The 14,193-nt window shown below is 40.4% G+C and overlaps 1 protein-coding gene across 1 annotated transcript in view; it reads right to left on the bottom strand.

The window, feature by feature from the left end:
• The window catches only part of CCDC28B (coiled-coil domain containing 28B), a 37,922-nt gene that overhangs the window by 19,364 nt on the left and 4,365 nt on the right, over positions 1-14,193 (bottom strand). The window lies entirely within an intron of this gene.

Genomic DNA, 14,193 nt, shown 5'->3' with positions numbered 1-14,193 from the left:
TCCTTCCAGTACTTTTCAGCTGCTATATGCTCCACAGGAAGTTCTTTTATTTTTGAATTTCCTTTCTGTCTGATCACGGTGCTCTCTGCTGACACCTCTGTCCATTTTAGGAACTGTCCAGAGCAGGATAGAGGATAGAGGTGTCAGCAGAGAGCACTGTGGTCAGACAGATACGAAATTCAAAAAGAAAAGAACATCCTGTGGAGCATATAGCAGCTGATTAGTACTGGAAGGATTAAGATTTTTACATAATAAGTAATTTACAAATCTGTTTAACTTTCTGGCACCAGTTGATTTAAAAAAAAAAAAATGTTTTCCAGTGGAGTACCCCTTTAACCCCTTAAGGACGCAGGACGTAAATGTACGTCCTGGTGCGGTGGTACTTAACGCACCAGGACGTACATTTACGTCCTGTGCATAACCGCGGGCATCGGAGCGATGCCCGTGTCATGCGCGGCTGATCCTGGCTGCTGATCGCAGCCAGGGACCCGCCGGCAATGGCCGACGCCCGCGATCTCGCAGGCGTCCGCCATTAACCCCTCAGGTGCCGGGATCAATACAGATCCCGGCATCAGCAGCAGTGCGCGATTTGAATGAATGATCAGATCGCCCGCAGCGCTGCTGCGGGGGTCCGATCATTCAGAACGCCGCACGGAGGTCCCCTCACCTTCCTCCTTCCGGCTCCCCACGTCTCCTGCTCTGGTCTGAGATCGAGCAGACCAGAGCAGAAGATCGCCGATAACACTGATCTGTTCTATGTCCTATACATAGAACAGATCAGTATTAGCAATCATGGTATTGCTATGAATAGTCCCGTATGGGGACTATTCAAGTGTAAAAAAAATGTAAAAAAATGTAAAAGTTAAAGTAAAAAAAAGTGAAAAATCCCCTCCCCCAATAAAAAAGTAAAACATCCGTTTTTTCCTATTTTACCCCCAAAAAGAGTAAAAAATTAATTTTATAGACATATTTGGTATCGCCGCATGCGTAAATGTCCGAACTATTAAAATAAAATGTTAATGGTCACATACGGTGAACGGCGTGAACGAAAAAAAAAAAAAAAAAGTCCAAAATTGCTACTTTTTTAATACATTTTATTAAAAAAAAATTATAAAAAATGTATTAAAAGTTTTTTATATGCAAATGGGGTATCAAAAAAAAGTACAGATCATTGCGCAAAAAATTAGCCCCCATACCGCCACTTATACGGAAAAATAAAAAAGTTAGAGGTCATCAAAATAAAGGGATTATAAACGTACTAATTTGGTTAAAAAGTTTGTGATTTTTTTAAGCACAACAATAATATAAAAGTATGTAATAATGGGTATCATTTTAATCGTATTGACCCTCAGAATAAAGAACACATGTAATTTTTACCATAAATTGTATGGCGTGAAAACGAAACCTTCCAAAATTAGCAAAATTGCGTTTTTCTTTTTAATTTCCCCACAAAAATAGTGTTTTTTGGTTGCGCCATACATTGTATGATATGAGTTATGTCATTACAAAGGACAACTGGTCGCGCAAAAAACAAGCCCTCATACTAGTCTGTGGATGAAAACATAAAAGAGTTATGATTTTTAGAAGGTGAGGAGGAAAAAATGAAAACGTTAAAATTAAATTGTCTGAGTCCTTAAGGCCAAAATGGGCTGAGTCCTTAAGGGGTTAAAGGGGTACTCCGGTGAAAACCTTTTTTCTTTTAAATCAACTGGTGGCAGAAAGTTAAACATATTTGTAAATTACTTCTATTAAAAAATCTTAATCCTTCCAGTACTTATTAGCTGTTGAATGCTACATAGGAAATTCCTTTCTTTTTGGAACACTGCTGACATCTCTGTCCATTTTAGCAACCATTTAGAGTAGCAGATGTATGCTAAGGGCAGCATGGTGGCTCAGTGGTTAGCACTGCTGCCTTGCAGTGCTGGGGACTTGGGTTCAAATCCCACTAAGCACAACAATAAATAAAGCGTTATTATTATTATAATAATGTCAGCAGAGAGAACTGTGCTCGTGATGTCATCAGAGAGCATTCCAAAAAGAAAAAATGTAATCTGTAGTATTCAGCAGCTAATAAGTACAGGAAGGATTAAGATTTTTTAATAGAAGTAATTTACAAATATGTTTAACTTTCTGCCACCAGTTGATTTAAAAGAAAAAAAGGTTTTCACCGGAGTACCCCTTTAACTACAGATAAAAGGATAATTTAGCACAATATTTAACATTAAAGTGTGGGATGTACAATATTATATGTCAACCAAATCTGCTTAGGATGAGTCTTTAAATCACATACGCCAATTTTTGCAAAAGTGGGACGAGATCCTGGACTCCTAAAAGAATTGTCAAGTTGTATCCAAGAATGTAGCACTTTATGAAACCTCCTTACCCCCCCCCCCCCCCCCCCCCCAAGCTACAGTACAGTATTCCGGGTGGAAATTCCGTCAGCGGGCCCCGCCAAAACCGAGCCACCTGCTGAATTAATCTTTATTTAAATGTTACCAAGTATGCTAAATAGGTGAAAAAATCTTAGAAGTGAATGGGTATGAACACTTTATAATATAGGCCTCATTGTATCTGTTCTCAGCATACAACATTCCTAAAAGCCAAGAGGTCAAGGAGAGCGAGTCAGCTGCCCTGAAATGCTTTACTGTAAACAATAGAAATCTATCGGGCATTACTGGGGTTTCCAATCAGCAATATTTTAGTTCTCTTTGTTAAAATGCATTTGCATTACAGAAACTGCTATTGCCTCATTCATCTCCCAGAATTGACAGAGCTACTAGCTGTTAGACGTTTACCAATCAATATTGTGTCATGGAGACAATCTTTTTAGATTAAATCCACAGCTGTCCCCTCGGACAAGAATTTATCAATCATCTGCTGTTGTTTCTAGGGGAAGCTACAGCACTCTATACATTTCCTTTGCAGAAAGTGTAGTATTGTTTTATTTTTTTCAAGGGTTAACACACTATATACTGATAAGCCATGACAAGAGAAGAACATGACTAATCCCACTAAAAGCAAGGCAGCGATATATTTAGCAACAGACACTTGTTGAAGAATGGGTATAAGGATGGGTCACAGCACTCCCAAACTCTTGTGGGGTGTTTTTTTCTTTTTTTTTTTTTGTAAGAAGTGACTAGTACCTTCCAAAAGTGTTGCAAGCAAGGACAGCATGTGTAAATCTGCAATGTTATGGGCGCCCAACACTCATTACATAGCTACATAGTTTATAAGAAAGAAAAAAGACAAGAGTCCATCAAGTTCAACCTAAATCCCTACTGTGTTGATCCAAAGGAAGGCAAAAAAAAACCCTATGAGGCTGATTCCAATTGCCTCATCCCAGGGGAAAAATTCCTTCCCAACACCAATATGGAGTCCAATATGATCCCTGGATCAATGTTCTATCCCCATAAATCTAGCATACATAACCTGTAATATAGTTTTCTAGAAAAGCATCCAGGCCCCCCTTGAACATTTTTATTGAGTCAGACAACATGATGTGGTAGAGAATTCCATAGTCTCACTGCTCTTACATTAGAGAATCTCTGTCTGTGATGATCTTTCCTCTACACATATAGGCTGCCACCTTTCAGCAGGGCACTGCCCCTGCCACACTTCATACATGATTTAGGAATGGTTTGAGGAACACAACACAGTGGGGGGAATAAACATAATCTGTACCCATAACAACCAATCACTGCTCAGCTTTCATTTTACCAGAGCCTGTTAAGAAAGTAAAGCTGAGGTGTAATGGGTGTGACTGCAAGAGGTTAATCTATTTCCATTTACTAATGTTGCAAACTGAGCATTGCTAACACCCAACACAGTCCATATACCCCAGGGGCACCCTGTCACCACTTACCTAATATGGAAAATATGTTCCCAGCACACACTGCTCTCTAGTTTAAACAATCTATGGAAGGCTATATTGCATGGAAAATATTGTTTTTAATAGAAATTATTAAATATAGTGCCATGAACAGATCATAAATGGAGGACACGCATAAAGGTAAGACTGAGATTTCTCTCATTTTCAAATCCACTTCTGGCTTTGTATAAAAAAAATTGCAATTAAAAGCCTGAATATGTGAACACAGCCTCCGAGTGTTATATTTATGGTGAATAAAGCTGAGGATAAATAGTAGATCACAATGATTTTGGCAGGTCCAGTAACAATGTATATGAACTGCATGCATGATGTGTGATAGGATGTATGTTTACCTGGTACATCTATTTCTTTTCCTGAAGATAAGCAGCAATAGATATGTGAGGATAATTTTTAATTTTATCCAAATTATGTAATGATATAAAAATCAGCTAATATCAATCTTATGTTTCTGGCAAAGTGTTTGTAGCTATAAAACATTGCAATTGCAGTATCCTATTTAACCTCTTCAGTACGCAAGGCGTATGCATATGTCCTGCATCCTGAGTCCTTAAGGACGTAGGGCGTACATGTACACCCATGGGAATTCTGGACCCTGCCGCTAGCCGGTTGGGGACCAGGATGCCTGCTGAAATCATCCAGGCACATCGCCGAGGGGGGCCCTGAGACGCCCTGAGACGCAAAATCACCGGTCAATTCAGACCGTCGATCTGCGGTGATTCCGGGTCATACGAGTCTGTGACCCGGAAAATAAGGGGATCAAGGATATCCAAGACACCCCCTATCTCCCTGAAGGGATAGGAGTGAGGTGGCAGGGGTGCCACCCCTCCAATCCCTGCTATTGGTTGGTCAGAAGCCACCGACCAATAGCCGATCGGGGGCAGGGGGGGTTAAAGTTTAGTTCCCCCGTTCTGCCCACCCACGATGACCGGCGGCAGCGGTGGAGGTCCCTTACTGGCGGCGATAGGCGGCGGCGGGCGGTGATCCTATCCCTAGGGTGATGTGCGGCGATCCTGCAGATTAAGGAAGCCGGTGAGTTGCCTAGTAACATCTGGAGGGCTACAGTTTGGAGACCACTATACAGTGCTCTCTAAACTGTAGCCCTCCAGATGTTGCAAAACTACAACTCCGAGCATGCCCAGACAGCTGTTTGCTGTGTGGGCATGATGGGATTTGTAGTTTTACAACAGCTGGAGGGCTACAGTTTGGAGATCACTGTGCAGTGGTCTCTAAAGTGTGGCCCTCTAGATCTTGCAAAACTACAACTCCCAGCATGCCCACACAGCAGTTTGCTGCCTGGGCTTGTTGGGATTTGTAGTTTTGCAACATCTGGACGGTCACAGTTTGGAGATCATTGTGTGGTGGTTTCTAAACCGTGACCCTCTAAATCTTGCAAAACTACAACTCCCAGCATGCACGAACAGCAAAAGGCTATCTCGCCATCCTGGGAGTTGTTGTTGTGTACCTCCAGCTGTTGTATAACTACATCTCCCAGCATGCCCTTCGGTGATCAGTACATGCTGGGAGTTTTAGTTTTGCAGCAGCTGGAGGCACACTGGTTGGAAAATACTGAACTAGGTAACAGAACCTAACTGAAGGTTTTCCAACCAGTGTGCCTCCAGCTGTTGCAAAAGTACAAATCCCAGCATGCACGGTCTGTCAGTGCATGCTGGGAGTTGTAGTTTTGCAACAGCTGGAGGTTTGCCTCCCCCCCATGTGAATGGAGGGTACATTCACACGGGTGGGTTTACAGTGAGCTTCCTGCTTCAAGTTTGAGCTGCGGCAAATTTTCTGCCACAGCTCAAACTCCTAGCGGGAAACTCACCATAAACCCCCACCTGTGTGAATGTACCCTGAAAACACTACACTAACACATAATAAAGGGTAAAACACTACATATACACCTCTTACACTGCCCCCCCCCCCCCCCAAAAAAAAAGAAAATGTATCGTACGGCAGTGTTTCCAAAAAGGAGCCTTCAGCTGTTGCAAAACAACAACTCCCAGCATTTCCGGACAGCCAAAGAATGTCCAGGCATGCTGGGAGTTTAGCAACGGTTGGAGGCACCCTGTTTGGGAATCACTGTCATAGAATACCCCTATGTCCACTCCCTAATTTAGTCCTCAAATGCACATGGCGCTCTTTCACTGCCCTGTTGTATTTCAAGGAAACAGTTTAGGGCCACATGTGGGGTATTTCCATTTTCGGGAGCAATTGCGTTACAAATTTTGGGGGGCTTTTTCTCCTTTTACCCATTATGAAAAGGAAAAGTTGGGGTCTACACCAGCCTGTTAGTGTAAAAAAAATAAAAACATTTACACTAACATGCTGGTGTTGCCCCATACTTTTTATTTTCACAAAAGGAAAAAAAGACCCCAAAAATTTGTAATGCAATTTCTCCTGAGTATGGAAATACCCCATATGTGTGCGTAAGATGCTCTGCGGACGCACAACAAGCTCAGGAGTGAGAGCGCACTATGTACATTTGAGGCCTAAATTGGTGATTTGCACAGGGGTGACTGATTTTACAGCGGTTCTGACATAAACGCAAAAAAATAAATACCCACATGTGACACCATTTTGGAAACTACACCCCTCAAAGAATGTAACAAGGGATATAGTGAGCCTTAACAACCCACTGGTGTTTGACGAATTTTCATTAAAGTTGGAAAATGAAAAAAAAACATTTTTTTTTAACTAAAATGCTGGTGTTACCCTAATTTTTTATTTTCACAAGGGAAGATAGGAAAAAATCCCCCCACAATTTGTAACCCCATTCTTCTGAGCAAGAACATACCCCATATGTGGATGTAAAGTGCTCTGCGGGCGAACTGCAATGCTCAGAAGAGGAGCACTATTGGGATTTTGGAGAGAAAATTTGTCTGGAATTAAAGGACACGTGTGTTTACAAACCCCCATAGTACCAGAACAATGGACCCCCCCCCACATGTGACCCCTTTTGGAAATTTCACCCCTCATGTAATGTAATAAGGGGTACAGTGAGCATTTACGCCCCACAGGTGTCTGACCGATTTTTGGAACAGTGGTCCATGAAAAATGAAATTTTTCATTTGCACAGCCCACTGTTCCAAAGATCCGTCAAACGCCAGTGGGGTGTAAATGCTCACTGTAACCCTTATTACATTACTTGTAGTTTCCAAAATGGGGTCACATGTGGGGGAGTCAACTGTTCTGGCACCATGGGGGCTTTGTAAACGCTGTAAATTCTCTCTCCAAAAGCTCAATGGCGCTCCTCTACTGAGCATTGTAGTGCGCCAGCAGAGTACTTGACATACACATATGGGGTCTACAAGAACATGCGAGTGTAAAAAATGAAGATTTAGAATTTTCTGCTTCACTTTGCTGCTATTCCTGTGAAACACCTAAAGGGTTAACACACTTACTGAATGTCATTGTGAATACTTTGAGGGGTGCAGTTTTTATAATGGGGTCATTTATGGGGTATTTCTAATATGAAGGCCCCTCAAACCCACTTCAAAACTGAACCGGTTCCTGAAAAATTCAGATTTTGAAAATTTTGTGGAAAATTGCTGAACTTTGAAGCCCTCTGATGTCTTCCAAAAGTAAAAACATGTCAACTTTATGATGCAAACATAAAGTAGACAAATTATATATTGATTCACATAAACAATATATTTGGGATGCCCATTTTTCTTACAAGCAGAGAGTTTCAAAGTTTAAAAAAATGCAAAATTTTCATAACATTTTGGAATTTTTCACCAAGAAATGATGCAAGTATCGACGAAAATTTACCACTAACTTAAAGTAGAATATGTCACAAAAAAAAAACATTCTTGGAATCAGAATGAAAAAGTAAAAGCATCCTAGAGTTATTAATGCTTAAAGTGACAGTGGTCAGATTTGCAAAAAAGGGCTGCGTCCTTAAGGTGAAAAAGGGCTGCGTTATTAAGGTGAAAATGAGCTGTGTCCTTAAGGGGTTAAATATAAATGATGACACTTAGTGTCAAGGCTGTTTGTATTCTATAAACACACACAGAGTAATAGGGTTCTGAATTCTGCTGCAGCTGACGGAAACTTGTCATACAGCAGTGGAACATATCAGCTCAGACCTAGTGCTATTTTCTTATTGACTTCAGTATTACATACATTTATCATGAGCTGCACTATTTATACAGAATACGTTACACAAGAAGGGACCTTGTAACTGTAGACAATGTAGCCATAGCATGCACAGGTTTTGATAAATCTCCCTTATTATGTTTCCATATGCATGAGGGGTATACAGAGGTACACTATGTGCACATAGCAGTCTCTTGAATACATGGAGCCTAATGAAAATGTTATGTGCACTTTAGGGCTTATATGTTATGAAGTAATGAAACATTTTGCACAGTGTCAGACCCAACAGTGGCGATACATCTCCCTTTTCATGTTTTAATTATAATGTAATTACAATCAGGGGCGTAGCTATAGCAGGTGCAGAGGTAGCAGTTGCATCGGGGCCCTGGTGCCTAAGGGGGCCCCAAAGCACATCTGGCCCATAAGATACTAGTATTATAATTGGCACACGGGGCCCTGTTGAAGATTTTGCATTGGCACAGAGGAGCTACAAGTTACGTCTCTGAGTACAGTATATTATCGTATTAATCCTTAGACTCTTCTCTTTGTACCAGTGAACCTTTAATGTGCATATTAAACACAGTCACACAGCGAAACCATTCTGCACATGTGCACCAGCTACTAAAACATAGCAGACTGCAAGAAGGAAATCAGTATTAAACATTCTACTACAGGATACCACAGTGCTCTGCGACAGAGGCATTTATCCATGTATATTTAGGGTACGTTCCCACCTGGCGTATACGCAGTGTATTTCACGCTTCGCAAAATCTGCAGCAGCAGTGGGAAATACGCTGTGTATCCCTTGCTCACCATACACACAAGGCTTTCCAGCTGCAGCCCTATGTGTGCAGTGAGTTTTGGAGGCGAAGCCGTGTGCCGGTGGAGGCGTACCATCTCATTCTATGGCAAATCTCATTCTATGGCAATGCACCGGCGTAACTGTGATGCCTCTGCCTCCAAAACTCACTACACACATCTCATCACACAATTTATAACTTTAAACAATAGAACAATTTAAGGCACACAGTAACTCAACTAATTGTGAGTTCTTCATATTTTCTGCCACACCAGCTTTTGAACTTCTCTGCCTTTAAGTTGTTACCATGCGCTATAAATTGATCTAGATAAAAGAAAAAAATCTCTCTATATATTTATATACAAATATGTTCAAAGGAGAACTCTAGCAAAAGTAAACTTATCCCTTATCCACAGGATAGGGGATAAGTAGCTGATCTCCAAGACGGGACCATGGCTCTCTCAGTGAGGAGCATGTGTCGTCTACCAGTAAATGGCACACACTCCATTAATTTCTATAAGAGCGCCGATGATTCCTGAGAGCTGTACTCGGGTCTTTTCAGCGCTCCCATAGAAATGAATGGAGCGCTGGTCCGGACCCCCCGCGATCAGCTACTTTTATTTTTTTTATTTTATTTTTTTGTCTCTCGAGCCTTGCTGAGTTGATATGGGAACTAGTTGGAGACAGAAAGGCTATGGTTACACATCGAATTTCAGAGGCAGAATTCTGCCAAATTCAGCCAAAATTTACTGCCCATTGACTTTAATAGGATTCCGCTGTCCCACTCAACAAAATTTAAAGACCTGTCTTTAACGCCTTAAGGATGCAGGGCGTACATGTACGCCCTGCGCCCCTTCCCCTTCTATGAGGCGTGCTCAGGAGCTGCTCCAGTAAGCCATGGCAGAATGAAGCGCCAATGACACTGATCGATGCTGTTCCATGGAGCAGCATTGTTCAGTGTATGCAATCTGAAGATTGCAAGTAATAGTCCTCTGTGAGGACAAAAAATAGTAATAGAAAAAAAAAGTTTAACAAAAAGTTTATAAATGTGAACCCTTTCCTCAATAAAAGTTTGAATCACCCCCTTATCCCATTAAAAAAATAAATCTGTAAACAAACATAAACATATTTGGTATCACCGTGTGCGAAAGTGTCTGAAATAAAAAAAATATAACGTTAATTAAACCGCATGGCATATATGTAAAAAAAAAATATCAAGAATTGTCATAGAATTGTGTATTTTTGGTCACTTCATATACCATAAAATGTATAAAAAGTGATCAAGAAGTCTCATTAAAACAAAAATGGTACCAAAAAAAAATACAGACAGAAAAAATGAGCTCTCACATATACAGAAGAATAAAAAAGTTATAGGGGTCAGAAGAGGCCAATTTTAAATATACAAATTTTCATACAAAAAGTAATAATTTTTTATCTATTTTTTTTTTAAGTTAAGCAAAATAAAACCTATATACCAAAAAGTGCTCTGCGTAGAAACGGAAGCCCCACAAAATCTACAAAATTGCGTGTTTTTTCAATTTCGCCACAAATAATTTTTTGGGGGTTGTGCCTTAGATTGGTTTTGCCTTAGATCCATCATGTCAGTCAGGTGACAGCTGTTTTCTGCAATTGCTGCACTTCAACGGGTCTGTTGAAGCGCAGCAATTGTGGAACACAGCTGTCACCTGACTGACGTGATGAATTAAGCACTGAGCTACCTAGCCTAGACCTAGAGGCTCTGTCTATAGTGAGTGTAATTGTGCTGAAGTTCGTTTTCCAGGTTTTTTTACACAATAAAGAAGAACCAAAAGGAGTTACCCTCATTTCTTAAATTTTTTTCTTATGGGGCTTTATTGAGATACTATTAGATTACAGTTTTGCCCATTAAAGGGGTTTTCCAGACAAAATTAGTTGATGGCCTTTCCTCAGGATAGGCTATTAATAGCTGTTAGGTAAGGTACTAACACATGCCATCGCCCCCTCTCAGCTGTTCTGCAGGGCTGCCATGGCCATACACTTTAAAGATGGCTGTATGCAGTTGGCTTCCACTTTGACACCGAGCAGCTATTGATGGCCAATCCTAAAGAAAGGCCATTTTCCATTTTTGGCTGTCAATGGACCCTGCCGGCAACATGTTGGGCTTTCAGGCACGTGACCAAAAATGTAATGTGAATGGGGCCAGTCAACAAGTCGCAGGGATAACCCTTTTCAGGTGGCATCCCTGCAGAAATATATGTGTGTATGTATGGGTAGAAATTGGGCTAGATTATCTTTATCCTCTCCTCCTTCCCTGCATATTTTTAGATGGACAAGAAAACTATGCTAACAGAATAGATCTAATGGCTTAGCCAATGAATAAAGAAAGAGATATACATATATCGGTTTGCATCATCTACCTCTTGGCATAATATATGGGATTATTCCAAGACAGTAATGCACTAATAAGAAATGAGTCACTTATGGTAAGTGTTTGCTGACATCCTGATCTTGCATTTATAGATTTGTAGCAATTAAATTGATGTGTTGACTACTGTTTTAAAAGTAGATTCAGTAAACGTAAATATTTTTACATTTTTAGTCCTATGTGTAGATGAGGAGAACCACATCAAAGGAGTCAACAATATTAGACTTGGTTATTTATATGTAATTATCATATATCACATATCTGTGAGTGACAAAAGAATGTGAACCTTTAAGATTAGCAGATCATTTGAAGGTAAAATTAGAGTCAGGTGTATTTGGTCAATGGAAAGATGTGTTTTAGTTAAAGAACAGGGATCTATCAAAGTTGAATCTTCACAACTCATTTGTGGAAGTGTATCATGGCATGAACAAATGACATTTTTGAGGACATTTAGAAGAAGACATGTTGAAGCTTATCTGGCTGGAAAAGGTTTCAAATACATCTCTAAAGAGTTTGTACCAACCTACAGTGAGACAGATTTTGAGCAAATGTTGGAAATTCAAGACTATTATTACCCTTACCAGGAGTGATCAACCTACAAAGACCACATTATTAAGGTGTATAATATTCACAATGTCACAAAGGAACTCACGATATTCAGAATATATGCGCCGAATGGTTCTTATGTGCCAACACATTCTATGTTTCTCTTAGAAACTAAAGACATTGCTCATATTAGCTAATGTTAATGATCATGAGTCCACCATTAGAAGGACATTGAAAATCTATTATTTTTATGTCAGGATTGAAAGATGAAAACTGCTACTCTACAAAGAGAACATTGCTGCCCATCTGCAGTTTGCTAAAGATCATCTGGACAAGCCAGAGGGCTATTGGAACAATGTTTTGTGGACAGAAGAGACCAAAATAGAGCTTTATGGCTTATATGAGAAATGTTATATTTGGAGAAAGGAAAACACTACATTCCAGAATAAAAACCTCATACCATTTGTAAAATGCAGTGATGGAAGTGTCATGGTTTGGGCCTGCTTTGCTGCATCTGGGCCAGGTAGGCTTGCCATCAGCTTTGCTACTAGCAAACTTGTAAAGCAAAATGTCAGGACATTTATCCATGAGTTAAATCCCAAGAGAATGTGGGTCAGGCATCAGTTAAAACCTTTCAGCTATGATGCTAGTTTTTTTTTAAATTTGTGCTCAGACAAGTGGGGGAAACTATACTTGCTTTCCTTACTCCCCTGTCATGCCTCTGTAAGGGAGCCTAAGTGAGTCACTGCTGTTCAACCAATCAGCGGCTGAGGCGGGCCACTGCTGGGGCCACTGATTGGCTGAGAACCAATGATTGGGGCAGATTACGATCCTGGATGTGCAGGGCTCAGTTACAGTACTGCAGTGGGAAAGCGAAGAAGGAAAGCATGGCCCTGCCCCGCACCTGCCCGAGTTCAGATTTGAAAAAGTAAGATCATAGCTAGAAAATCTGACCTTAATCCAATAAAAATCTTGTGAAAGGGCCTAAAATGTGCAGTTCATGGGAGGAGACCAACCTGCGTAACATGTGAAGCAGTTTTGTATGAAGGAATGGGTGAAAGTCCTTCAAGCTGATGCACAGCATTTATCAACCAGAAAAATGTAGGTGCAGTATTTGCTGCACAAGGGGATCAAACCAGATACTAAAAAGGTTCACAAACATTTGCCAATCACAGGTTTGTAATATTTCTTCAATAAACACGTTACTAAGGCTAATATTTTGACTCCTTTGTTTGATATTGTTCTCTTTATCTTCTTTTGAAACTTCTGAAGAATTGACAAACTTTCAACCACTGTACATTTCCACTTAAAGGGGTATTGCAGGGAAAAACTTTTTTATATATATCAACTGGCTCCAGAAAGTTAAACAGATTTGTAAATTACTTCTATTAAAAAAATCTTAATCCTATCAGTACTTATGAGCTTCTGAAGTTAAGGTTGTTCTTTTCTGTCTAAGTGCTCTCTGATGACACGTGTCTTGGGAACCGCCCAGTTTAGAAGCAAATCTCCATAGCAAACCTCTTCTAAACTGGGCGTTTCCCGGGACAGGTGTCATCAGGGAGCACTTTGACAGGAAAGAACAACCTTAACTTCAGAAGCTCATAAGTACTGAAAGGATTAAGATTTTTTAACAGAAGTAATTTACAAATCTGTTTAACTTTCTGGAGCCAGTTGATATATATATAAAAAAGTTTTTTCCTGGAATACCCCTTTAACATTTTCTTTACTTCTGAATAGGTGAATATTTATTCTACTCAACAGCTGTATAGAATGTTTCATTCTTACTAACAATCTGATGGATAAATGATTTAGTGATATCAGATCTTCCTCTCTGGTGACATTAGAAAGTATGCCTGCATCATTCAGCACCGTGCTCACTATGACGCTTGGAACTATTTATTGATGCGATATCCTTGGCCAAACATCAAGAGGTGTCTCCTGTTCTGTAACATAAACTGTCTACACCAAACTTGGGCAAATCATTTCATAGTTTTTAACCTAAACTATAACTTGCCAGTTATTAAGTAGTTTGCCCTTTCTTAGAAGAAGGAACACATAGAGGCATCTGGTCTGGGGTTTGTAAACATGGGGCTTTGTCTGGGGTCTAAATGTGTTTAGATGACCTGGCCTGTGGTCTGAATTCAAATGGACACTTTCATTTAGAAAAACTTTTGACATGTCCTAGAAACATGTCAAAAGCTCCGATCGGAGGAGTTCTGAGTGTTCAGACCTCCAGCGATCAGGAGACCAAGCTGGGATAAGTTCACGCTCAGCGCATTCGCCCGGCTCCATGTCACATGATCGAGACAAACTTGCAATGTAAGTCTATGTCACAGAGGCAGGGAGAGGAGTAGCTTGTTCTCCTTATCAGTAGAGGTCTAAACCCCAGACGCCCCATCAAAATTTTTGACATGTTGCTAAAACACGTCAAAGGTTTTTCCTAATAGCAGGAACACT

This window comes from Hyla sarda, chromosome 2, assembly GCF_029499605.1.
Source record: "Hyla sarda isolate aHylSar1 chromosome 2, aHylSar1.hap1, whole genome shotgun sequence".
In the NCBI taxonomy this organism is placed as follows: domain Eukaryota; kingdom Metazoa; phylum Chordata; class Amphibia; order Anura; family Hylidae; genus Hyla; species Hyla sarda.
Note: the sequence above shows the minus strand (reverse complement) of the source record. Positions and strands in the feature narration are given on the sequence as shown.